General features: G+C 39.2%; 1 long non-coding RNA gene across 1 annotated transcript in view; it reads right to left on the bottom strand.

Moving 5' to 3' along the window:
* The window catches only part of LOC143273383 (uncharacterized), a 29,837-nt gene extending 16,912 nt beyond the window's left edge, over nucleotides 1-12,925 (bottom strand). Inside the window, exon 1 of the long non-coding RNA XR_013051464.1 lies at nucleotides 12,824-12,925. This is a non-coding gene — a long non-coding RNA (uncharacterized LOC143273383). The remainder of the gene's footprint in view (nucleotides 1-12,823) is intronic.
* Between the last annotated feature and the right edge of the window lie 309 nt (nucleotides 12,926-13,234).

Below are 13,234 nucleotides of genomic sequence, written 5' to 3'. Positions count from 1 at the left end.
TTTTAGGTACATTAATTGGCTGTCTACTTCAATGAGTCAGCTTCTTAAATATGTTTATACCTAAATTCTTCTAGCAAATTCCCCAGGTAAGTTCCAGTGTCCTCAAATGCAGATGAGAGAAGCTGGGCTTAAGAAAGTCTGAAAAATGTTCATACAACCCTTGTATAATAAATGATGGAAAGGTAATTCTCCCCTACATTTGTCATACCAAACCAATTATGGAACCAGAGTTAGTCTTTTTTTTTTTAAATGAATTAATTAATTTAATTTGTCACTGTGACAAATACCTGAGATTAGTAACTTAGGAGAGAAAAGATCTTGGCTCCTGATTTCAGAAGCTTCGGTTCAGGGGCCAGTGCTTCTGGTCAGGCACAGCAGGATGACAACAAAACTTGTGATGCTCACTTCATAGCAATCATGGACCATGGAGTCCAGGAAAGAAGGAAGGGAAAGAGGGAGGATGGAAAGAGGGAGGCAAAGGAGAAAGGGGGTTATATGTTTCCAGAGCACATCCTAAGTGATCTACTTCCTCTCACTAGATCTCACCCTCGGCTTTTTACCACCTCCCAATGATACCTCCATGGTAAGAATGTTCCAAGAGATTAAAGCTATTGTTTAGGTCAGACTTTTCATGTTCTGCTTACTTTTCTCAAACCCAAAAGCATGCCACCAAGTGACTCCCTGCTACATACATGAACCCATAGAGAACATTGCATGTTCAAACCATACTAGCTCCTAAATAATGTGACTATGTTTGAGAAGACATTAAAAATCCTACATGTCATTATAATGACCTAGAATTTGCAATTACATCTTCAGCACTTCTTGTATCCCTAGACCGTGCTCTGTACCTATTCTTTCATTTATTCTTGATGGCCCCAGAAAGTGAAACATTAGAATCTACACTCCAGTGTGAGAAGGAGAAGCACAGAAGTATTTGCATCAATATCTTATCAATTCAGTGTCCTTTCCAAGTGGCCTATCCAGGTCTACTTGAGTCCTAATGCCCAAGTCCATTATCTTCAGAGTTAGAAAAGGAGCTAGATTTGCAAGGAGATCACTGGTGTTGAGGTGTGGCTCGGATGTGGCTAGGGTTTGATGTCAAACGCCTATAAGGAGGCTTTGTCATACAGGTGGTGCTGGTTAGCTGGCTTGCTATCTTCCTGCCCTATGCCTGCCTTCTTCTTGGGAGACCAGAGCATCCTACAAAGGCCTCCTTCATATTGTAGGGTGCCAGAGAGGCCAGGTCAGGAGAGGCAAGAGGGCAGCTCCTCCAGCCAGAGGCTTAAACAGCACTCAGTGCCATTTGCCCTTAAGGAAAATGATCAGAACACCGACAATCCTGAGCCTATAAAAAGCTCGCAGTGCTTGATAGAAGTTGTTTCACTTTTGGCCACTGCCTTGAGCACTGTGCTCAATGTAATTAAAATTGTTTTAATGACTTGGAGTCATGATGGTGTGCATAGACTCTGCGCTGTGATAGCAATTGTTTATTCTCTCATCTCCTAATCTCAGGCTGCAAATGCTCTTGTCTGCCAGGTGTTTTTCTTCCAGTCTTCTTTTTCCTTCCTAATTTGGACATCTAATTTGCTGTGGCCTAATACATCAGATAAACGCAATTGTTAGAGCTGCATGCCAAATAAGAATCCATAAGGGCAGCAGTGGGCTGGATACGTGTTGGTAAATAAGATTTGTGGCTGCAGAGATTTTTGGGTGCTCGAGTTATATGCCGCATTCCATATGGTGGAGTTTTTCCAATGAGAAAATCCATTAGGTCACCCGCTGTGTGTGAGGACAGAAGTGTGACTCAGAGCTAATAACAATGGCTAATATTTATTGAGCACTTATGATACCTCAAACAATACTTCATGCACATTATCTCATTTGCTATTCACCACACATCTATGAACTAGAAACTATCATTATTCTTGTTTTAAAGACGAGAAGACTGAGGTGCGAGAAGGTTAAGCAATGTGCCGAATGTTACACAGCTACTTAATGGTTGGGAAACAATTCAAATGAACACTAACCAGTGTGACTGACTAAAAGGGACTTGCCTGGAGCCAGTCAGGAAATCAGTGAAGGGTAAAGCTGAGAATTCAGGCCATCAGAATACCAGTGCAGGCATGGCAAACAGTACCCTGATGTCTAAATGCAGTGTAAATACTCACACACATGCACACACAGACACACACACACACACACACACACACACATATATATATATATATATATATATATATATATATATATATATATACACAGAGAGACAGATGAATTCACCTAGAAACGTATACATAGACACACACAGATACACACACGCACACAACCATTTGCATCACACACTTTTCCAGAGTTATCTTTCAAATCACTTAAGCTTTCCCTTCTGCTTTCTTCACAGCACCGTTCACAATCTCTAGTGTTAGTGGATTTGAGTTCGTATAGGAATTTGGACTCTTAGGATTCTGATCTTTGATGGAATTGTCATGAAGATCATGAATAGTGACTTCATAGAAGAAAAATATCTGGACACCGGACTCTGAGTCCTCATTTCATAAGGAGAGATCTAAATCAGTAAGACATTCTTTAAACTTATTTTTTTTAACAATTATATGTATATCTAGGGTGTATTGGGATCATATCTACCACTATTACCCTGTCTTATTCCTCTCCCATTCTTGCAATTCCCCTCTTTCCAGCTAGTTCCCTTTCCACCTCCGTGTCTTTGTGTGTATGTGTGTGTGTGTGTGTGTGTGTGTGTGTGTGTGTGTGTGTGTACAGGGGTTGTGTACACCTGCTGTGTTTGTGTTTGCACAACCATGAAATATCCTGATTATAGCCCTTCATAGCACTCCTCTGCACCCTCACTTTAATGATCTTTCTGTCCCTTCTTCCAAAATGCTCCCTAAACTGTGAAGGGAGTGATCAAGATTTCCTGTTTCAGGCTGAGAATTCAACAGTCTCTATCCAATACTTGATAAGTTGTGAGCCTTTGCATTAGCTGTCTCCCTCAGAGTGTGCAAAATCCTCGACCAAGCTACCGTATTTGAACACTTATACACAGGATATTACTAAATGGAAGTCTATCAGCAGACAGCAGACATTTCAGTCTCTTCCCTTCACCTCTGTAACAAGCCCCCCTTTGCTTTCAAGTTCCCTTTCCCTTCCCTTTCTCACATGAGAAGACATGATTATTTGTGCTTGGGGAACTGACTCAGGGCACTTGGCATGATAATCCATGTCTTTCTGCAAACCACCTAACTTCATTTTCCTTTATGACTGAATGAAACTCCATTGTGCATATGTGCCACATTTTCTTTATCTATTCATCTGTTGAAGGACACCTAGATTGGTTCAAGAACTTGGTTATTGTGAACAGTGGCACAATAAATCTAGGTATGTGGGTGTTTTTGTAGTAAGTTGACTCAATCCACATTTATACCTGTATATCTATATAAAGTTCTTTTGGTGGTGGCATAACATAAGTCAAGATGTGTGAATTAGGAAAGGTTCAGCATCTATTATTTGTGCTTTGATTAATTTTGTATTATGTGCATTGATAACAGTTGAAGCAGCCTTTCTTATTACCTATGGAATTCTGAGACCACTGATTGTGTCCCTCATCCTATCTCAGAACGATTGTGGCCATAGAATAGGGACTGACAGCTTCCTTCTAGGACTCTACCCATGCAAGTCTGGAAGGCCATTGTTTCACATATTTTGGCTCTCTACTCTCCTTTTCTTGATGGCAGGTGACTGGAACAAAGGACCAAGAAGCAGGAGAATTGGTAGAAATGCACTCTAGTGGTTTCCCAGGCAAAGTAGAGCACCAGAGTCTTCCATATATTGGGATGCGCATTCTCTAATTATAACTCTGTGGCTGGAGCGTTCTTGTCTCAGTCAAGGTGTCTATCCAAGTTTCCATCTCTGTATCTGCTCTAACAGATCATTCGCAAATAACTTTCCCCATCGCTGTAAGTACTTCCTTTGAAACCTGATTATTAACTCGAGGGAGTTCACGCTTGTGAGTTTGCTATTTCCCAACAGGAGTCCTGTTCAGCATATCATTTTGTAGCGTTGTGGTTTGTTTGGATGGGTGGGTGGGAACACTCATTTCTGCAGTGAAAAAAGACACTTAATGTTAGATCTGATAATGGTGACCATGTATGTGGGGGAATTCAATAAGAGTTATGAACAGTAGCTACTGTTTATTGATCGTGGACCACACATCGAACAATGCCATGCTATGCATACATTATCTTAATCCTCTTAACTGTGTGGATGAGGAAACCAGGCCTCAGTTTTCTTGAAATTTTCACATGAAACATAATTTTTTCAAAGTAAATTTTAGAGATTGAAAACTGCATAGGTGGGTTATGAGTCTTGGAATATAATATGGATTTTGGGAAAAAAAAAACACCATTCCTTACTCTCACTTTCTTCTGTGATTTTTTTGTTTGTATAGTTTTTATTGGAGGAGATTTACAGAATGTAAGTAAGCAATGTTCCCTTACTACTTTGTGTGGAGCATAGAGAGTAAGAGTATAGGTCTACAGCCTGATTGCCTGGATCTCAATTTTGATATGCCATTTAATTGTTGTGACCCTGGGCAAATCAATTACCTTTTCTGTGCCTTAATGGTTCAACTCTATAAAATGGGGGTAATTATAGCACCCACCTCATTGAATTGTAATAGAGATTAGATGAGTCAACACAGGTAACATTCTTGGAACTGTTTGGCATATGGTAAGCAATATATCAGGTTAATTATGATTATTTTAATTTTTATTCCCATGTTGGTTTCTAGTTCCCTTACACATTCCTAAAGCACATCTCTTGCAGATATACATTTGTACACATAAATGATATATTCTTTTTTATATATCTGAGTGGATTGATTGCTGAATTGCAGTCAAAGGCGTATATCCTTTCATTTAATAATGAAGGACTAAAAAAAAGGGATCTGTGGTCCTTGCGGGTCCCTTAATCCCAGATACAGCTGATTAACCAGATTGTCCAGCTGAGTCTGTGAGAGCTGAGACGAGGCAGGAGTGTTCAGGGCCATTTCATTGCTTTTGTTAAATTCGATGGAAGTTGACCAACCAGTTGCCTGTGGCAATATAGGTTAGTCAAACTGAGACTTGACTAAGAGGCCCATCATAATAAGCCAACGAGAAAAGCGAGCGAGGCGTTTGAGTGGCAGAGTTGTGTGGGTGGCAGGCTTGTTGTTGAGGGAACTGATGTTAGCACTTTATTGCACTATTATTGCACTTGAGTGAAATAGCTGTGACAAGACAAGACAGAGTCCCAGAACAATACGTGCATGCTCTTCTCCTTTCTTCTCTTTCTCTTTCTCCTTTTTATGCTCCCTCCTTCCTCTCCTCTCCTCTCTTCTCTTCCTTTATCTCTGTTTCTCCTCCCTCATGCTCCCTCCTTCCATCTTTTCCTCTCTCCCTCCCTCCCTTCATCTTTCCTATTCTCCCTCTTCCCTTCCATTCTGGCCTTGCCCTTTTTCCACTCTACCTCTTTGTTTTCTTATGGAAATTCAGGCCTTTCCTTTGAGGACGGACAACGCAGTAACTTTGGTCCAAAGTGGAACTTTCCAGCTGACCCCAAGGTTAAAGAAATTCTCCTGTCAGTCCCGACTACGAAAAATCCACAGTAGATAAATCGCTTGAGCACATTAAATAAAATTAATGAAAGTAACAAGATGAGAACTGCAGAGGGTCAGGGTTGAAATGGCTGCACATGACGGAGCTCACAAAACAATGCCAAGCTGAGCCCAGTGTGGTCTCCATTAACTGTGTGTTTGTGGATCTGTACCAACTTGTTAGGTTGACTGTTTCTGCAATATCAGAATGGGGAACAAAGACGGCAGAGTGTAATTATTCCATCTGCATGGAGGTTGCTGAGACACCGTGCCTCATCTTTCCCTACAAGTTGGAGAATTTGGCACCTGGCACTCTGACAGTGAAGGAATAAATCAAGACAGAAAAAAAAAACTAGAGAGAAGAAAAAGAAACCTAGCGAAATGAAAAACTCTGTTTATGCTCTTTTTCTGTTGCCCCTTTCTCAATGATCATGAGTTCATCTCTAAGCATATTCTTATATCAGAAATAGTTGTACTATCTCCAAACTGTCCCAGAGTGAGAGCTGCCTCTCGTCTGATTTATTTTCTCTCAGGACCCTGTGATTTTAACTTCTCTCAAACCAGGCAGCATGCATGTATTGCTATAGCATTATGTAAGTTGTATATTCACGTGTGGTTTTCCTCTTTTTCTTTTGGTCTGTTTTCTTGTCATGGTTAAGTCTCATTCACTCACAGAGACTATGAACCCCTTGGAGGTGGACTGTATCTTTTATGTATGCTTATCCCGTGACAGTCTTCTACATACAATAACAAGTTCTCAATCAGTATTTGTCTCCTGATTGATGGCATGCTTTGGCTCTCTTCCCTGTGGATCCATAGTCAGTGACCTCAGCATGAGTGTCTCTTTTGCAGGGTTCTCTCTGGGTGCTGTGACTAGACTTTTCTTCCCGAAATAAAAGGAGAGGGCTCAGAACCTGTTCTAATTTAGTCTCCTCTTTGTCCCAGGAAAGTGACAAGCCAGATCAGAGGTATAAATGGACACATTTCAAGTTAGTCTTGCTTATGAGTTCAGGAGAAATTATATATATTCTTGTCTGTAAATTCCCAACGGAGTTAGCATCACCTTATTCGCATGGGTCTGAGAGGTGAGGCAGTGGGGATGAGGCTGGATAGATAAGCTGCTTTGATTGGTGGCTGGGTTCACATCCCCTCTCATGCAGTCAAATCCAGTGAAACAAGTAAAAATCAGATAGCTAGAGGTGGAAAGTTTATAGTTTATAATAGTTTAAATTTATAGTTTAAAGTTTATAATAAAGGAGGCTTTCTGAAAACTGCAAGCCCTGTCTAGATGGGAAGGGGAACAATGGGGAGAGAGGTGTGTGTCTCCTTTTATTGGCCATTTGAAAACAGAGCTAACATGCCTCTCTTGACTTCAACCTCTATCTTCCCAGCAATTTTTCCAGACTTTCACTTTTAATCTGAAAACCAATCTTCGAGTGGGAAGTTTCAGTCCTGTCCCACAAGTAACAAATAAGTAAATAAGCAAGGCTGGACTTCTCACTGGGTTTTCAGGTCAATCACTAACCGGTCCAGGCATCCGATTCCAAAGCAAACATATCGTGTATCTATTAGGATCTCCTTGAGTCATTTTAGAGTGAGCAAAGATCTGTGGGTCAGATTGCAGGCCAAACCATGAAGGGTTTTGGAGGTGAATATTTCATTTTCTTAACATCTGCATTCAGTTTTTCAGAATGGATTTTCCTACTGGTGATGTTTGAGGGAATAGTCAATGCGGTTGCCTGATCAATGGAGCATGGCAGCAATTACTGCACTGTCCACGATTGCTCCTGGGGCACTCACTAGCCTTGTGGGAAATGTCTTACACCTCTAGTGATCATGGGGGCTTCCATGGCCTCAGTTTCTTCATTTTCAATAAGGTGATATATAGTAATATGTTTATTAAATATTGTATTTAGACTCATTAAAAAATTCATTAGTGGCATTCTGAAGAGTGATCATAAATTTACTTAGGAAAATTCTTTGGGGAAAAAGATGTCCAACTTTACCTGCATTGGATGGAGGTGGGCAATTGGAAGGGGCAGTGAACTATAAGAGGTATTAAGTCACAGGAGGTAGTAACATAGACTCTGTGTGAGCTGACCTACTTAAGTGAATTCTTTTCAAAAGTTGTTATGCAAGCACATGCTTAGGAGGCCCGTATGGCTTCATACTCTCCATAAAAAACTTGGTTATTAATCGCTGTGGTGGGTGGTACGGTTGGGCACAGTTTTCTTAATCAAAAGGTGAGACAAGACTCATTTTAATTGCTGTATTTATTGGCATCTCCTGGCTTTATGATAAATATTCTTGTTAATGCAGAAGCGGCGAACCTGAAAACTTCACTGATTTTTTTTCTATATCATCCTATCTCACATACAGAAGCTTATCAAGCTACAAGTTTTTTTTTAAAATCTTTCCAAGCTCTGCTCTTACAAAGCCATTCTGCACGAACATGTACTTGCTTAGGCTCATGCCTATGTGACACATTACATTTTCTAGGTTTGTGTGGAGTCTAATGAAGTGCCAAGAAGCTATTGGCTAACCGTTAGGTGATTGAATCATTTTTCTCTGTAATGAAACATTATTTAATATTTTTGTTTTCCATGTGTGCAGTTCTTTTTGTTTGTCCGTCGGAATTTTGAGACAGGGTTTCCCTGTGTAGCTTTGGAGCCTGTCCTAGAACTTGATCTACAGACCAGGCTGGCCTGGAACTCACAGAGATCCACCTGCCTCTGCCTCTCGAGTGCTGGGATTAAAGGTGTGCGCCACCACTGTCCGGCATGTGTGAGGTTTTAGCTTTGTTTTTGTGCTCCTGCACCCTTCCCTGTTTGTCTGCATGCATTTATGGGTTTTCAAGATGGACACCAACTGCTCCTTGCCAGTCTATAGAGCAGGCTTTGGGAAGTCTCTAGAGGAAAGTGAGTACAGCAGTCCTTGAAGCTCTATTATAAAGAGTTTTCCTCTTTTCTTCTGCACATTCTTATTAGATGCAGGAGACTGAACCCAGGACCTTGATCTAGTTAAATGCATTCTTTACTACTGAACCACACTTCTAGCTAAAACTTTTGGCTTATTCAGTATTGAATCTGTTCAAATTGGAATCCTTAAACTTTCGTTGCATTTGGAAAAGTTGCTTTACCATAAGGGTATGGAGCTTTCAAAATCAGAGTACTTAAGCTACACCTTTGCTCCAGAGCCTTCTTTAGATGTTTTGGTTCTTTGGATCTGGAGTAGCACTCTGAAGACCCTTAGGGTCTATTAGATTTAAAGCAGTGCTAGAGAGCAAAGGTCTAAGTTTGTAGAAATGAATTAAGCATGTAGAATGAATGGAGTTGGCCTGAAATACTTTTAAGGGGGCTGAATGGATGGCTGGGTTGGGTAAGTATTGCTTGTGTAAGCATGGGGATCTGCATACAGACTTCCAGACCTGACCTAAATTCAACGTACAGTGGGAAGCACCTGTGTCCATGGTACTGGGCAGCCGAGATGGCTGAAAGCTGGGTGCTTGCTAACCCTCAGCTTAGTTAAATAATGAGAGTGAGAGAACCTGCCTCAAAGAATACACTGCAAAGGAAATTGAAGAAGACATTTGACATTAATTTCTGGCCTCTACACATGTCCATAATGAAAAGTGTACCTCCTCTACACATCCCGCACACACACACACACACACACACACACACACTCACGTATGCACTCACACATGAATGCACACATGCACACTACCACCATATCTTGTGGCGAAAAATAAATACATGAATTTTTACATATAAATTATACAATTGGGAAAAATTCAGTCTTTTTGGTTTTTGCAAAGATCACCTTGTGACCATGTTTTTTAAAAAAAAATATTTCATTTTTCTGTGTTTTTAAGACTTTTTTCTGAATGTGCATCACATGAGTGACTGGTACTCTTAAAGGCTAGAAAAGGGCTTTGAAGCCTCTGGAACTGGAGTTACAGATGGTTGTGAGCCATCATTTGGGTGCTGGGAATTGAATCTGAGTCCTTTGAATGAGCAGTCAGTACTCTTCATTGCTGAGTTACCTGTCTAGCCCCAACTGATTGTTAAAATGGCCCAATTCAGTTTTTCACTTGCCTCCTGGACCAAATGCTAGTCAGAAGTAGACTCAGCGACCATTTGAATTTGTAAACGGCATCTTAGTTTATTTTGAAGGGAACAGATGTTATTTAGAAAACTGACTTCCAGAATTTTCCATTACCTGTGGACATCTGGATTATTTTGGCCAAGCACAGAAAGGCTTTGCCTTCCCAGGTGATGACTGGGTGACTGGGTGACTATGGAATGGTTGTTTTTTTGACTCTCAGCAATTCGTTATGAAATAATGGCCAAGCTTGTTTTTCTTGCCCTGACTTTACCATAGCCAAGCCCACGTGGCTGGAGACTAAACTGACTTCTCCACACCGCACACAAAAAAGTTTATTGTGTACATTCTCCCCAATTTTCACCATTTTATTAGGTTTTAATAAGCATTTTCTCAGAGCTCGGCAGTTTTTTATTAGCAGCTTCTCCAACACACCCGTGGAATTGTTCGGCATTCTGTGTTTTTAGCTGAGCTATTGTTTTAATGGGATGTAGATGAGCTAAAGTGTAGAGAGGAGAGACTGCATTTCTGGGTTAAGCTTCGTTCCTTGCTCTGAACTACAGCAGGAAAACAAAGGCCTTGCCTGCTCATTCACATTTGCTGTGAATGGAGAGTAACCCATCTCTCTTCAATGTGCTGCTGGTCTAAGTTTCTTTTTATGTCTGAAAGAAAAAAACCTCCTCAACAATTTAATTTATGGGAAATTTGGAAAGAGAACACTCTATCTTATATAGGTGGATGCATCACTTAAACATGGCCTGAAGAAAAGTAACAGAACTTAAGAAAAAATAACTACTATACAATTTTAGTTGGTAATAAATTCCATGTTACCCTCCATGTTACCCCCTTTTTAAAGTTCACTCATATGAAAAATTAGTGTAATGATATAACGGCTTGTGTACCTCTTTTTTTATCACATAAAGGGTATCTAATTTTCTTAAATATAAACTCATGATTAAGATCTGAGAATGCTCATTAATAACTTTCTGATTCTCCAACTCTTTCTTAGGAGCAATCCTTTACATTTGGGCTATTAAACACGCACAGAAACTAATTATCACACTTCCAGATGAGCTGAGGACGTTTCATTTTTAACCCTTCTCCAACTCAGTTACTCCTTTAATCATGCAATGGATTAAATCACTTACTGAGCATTTGAAAATTTGACTTGGAAGACCTAATAACCACCTTCCTTCCTTCCTTTCTTTGACAACAATTTGGATAATAATTGTTAGAAATGGAGCCATTAACAGTGAATTAATAAAGGATTTACTTACATAAAATAGTTCTCTGGTGAAATTTATATACCTATAAAAAGCATAATATTCTTTCTTTCTCCAATATATAAGTAATTCATGGCTCTTGACTCATTAAAACAATTTCAATAAGATTCAGTAATTTGATAAAGAGAGAGAAAGACTTAAATTACATACAGCTTTAAAATTATAGTAATGATATATTTACTTTGCCTTTTAAAAAAGTATGTTATTTTTGTAACTTCAATGTTGAATTTATTTCTCCCTTGGCAGCTTCTTACACTTTATTTTTTTATATGTAAGGTTGAAAAACAGACAGCTAGCAAGCCCAAAGTCAATTTAAAACTCTAACACACGGACTTAGTTAAATTAAAAAATATTTATTTATAATTAATAGCTAGTTACTTGAGAGAGTTAATATCCTTATCAATGTACACTGCACACTCAATTAGTCTTTTCCTATTTACTGGCTTCATAGATCAAAAGTAAGCAAAACCATGTATTTTTGAGAAATATAAATGTAGATGTATGCATTTGTACTTGCATATAACAGTTCAATTATGTGATAAAATGAACCAGAGGAGTTTTTTGACCATTTCAGTGAGACTACACAATTTTCACATATGCATTTCTTTATTTTTTACTTTGTGCCAAATATATTTCTATTTACCAAGTGCTTTATAAAAATGCTTTGTATTTATTTCAAAGGATTGATTTCAGAATGATGCAACAGAAGATCAATTTATATTCTAGTGATTTTCCTATGACCACGTGGTGCTGAGATTATAAAAGAAGGCAATTCTGGAAAAGCAGGAATAAACTAACCTTTCCCAGGTGACCTGAGGGGCTTTTGTAAGTAAAACAGATGCAAAATCACTCCCTGATAATTTTAGATCAAATATGTTGCTCTGAAAATAGTTGGTCATTTTTTTTCTTTTTTGGCCCATCTTTCTCCTTTAATTTCTATGAATCATCACTATTGGTGAATAATTGACATTCTTAAGACACTGTCTTTTCACAAAATTTTCCTTGAGCACTAATGGATGGGCCTCAGGAACTGCTGACTTATTTTATTGCTAGGATTTCTTCATATAGACTGATCTAGGCTTTCTCAGGTGTCTTTGACTCATGCCTACCAAGATATGCTACATGGCATTTTCCTATGTGCCAGAAATTTGAACTGATATTTTTATATTATACACTCAAATAAGGGATGGTATTTCTTTCCATTTACCTGGATGGGGATAGAATGAAAGAAAAATGAAAGTAAATTCTAACTTGTAGAAAATTACTAAATTCATTTGAACTAAAATAGCTTTTTATAGTATTTAAGTTGTTAACTTAAAGGTAAGAATTTTTAGCTTTGAGAGAAAGTGCTCTCCCAATATCATAAGATCTAATATTTTAGTGCATTATTCAAGAATAATCACAATAAAGTTATAATTAGTCATCATTACAGACAAGTTTACAACTCTTTCCTAACAGTAAATGTATTCATGGTTTTCAGTACCTTTGAAACTTGGGTCCCGTGTGTGAGAGTCAATTGCTTATAGGTCTTTAGAAAGAGCGATCACTTCCTGAGGGGTCAGGCTTGGAGAATTAGTTTACCTGTAGTAATAAACCTGATGGGTCAAATCAAAATGCTAGGTCCGTGTTCCAGAGACGAGAGTGGAAAGTATAATTGAGACCCATCTCATAGCAGTGATTCGACACACACATCAATGGCATTACCCCAGAAAGAAGCACATTGAATACTTCTAAAAATTCATTCTCAAGGCATGCACATGCAAACAAAGAGAACCCCAAGACTCACAGTTCATTTGAATTCACAAGGGAAAATTTTCAGGACAAATGTTGCTTTGACGTTGTCTTACTGATGCAGAGGGAAGCCAAACCTGTTTTTAATTGCAAAACCAAATGGTTTATGCATGGGCTCTGCCATGCTTGTGCGAACATGTTCCTTTTATAGTCTCCTCCCCCTCCCCCAACACGAGACTAGGCTTGCCAACATTGTGTTGGAGCATGGTCACATTTAAACAAGAAGCCTTGCAGGGATTTTGGGAGGTGGGGGGTGGCGATGTCAATCTGTCAGAGATGTCGCCAGGAGTGGATCTAACTGCCTATCTGTTACCACTTGCTAATTAGGGATTGGGGTGATCATTGTCATAAACTTTGCCACGAAGTGTGCAATAAAATGCATTTTCTGGGGGCAGAGGGTGATGTT

Source organism: Peromyscus maniculatus, chromosome 5, assembly GCF_049852395.1.
Source record: "Peromyscus maniculatus bairdii isolate BWxNUB_F1_BW_parent chromosome 5, HU_Pman_BW_mat_3.1, whole genome shotgun sequence".
Classification (NCBI taxonomy): Eukaryota; Metazoa; Chordata; class Mammalia; order Rodentia; family Cricetidae; genus Peromyscus; species Peromyscus maniculatus.
This window is presented reverse-complemented; position numbering and strand designations above follow the sequence as displayed.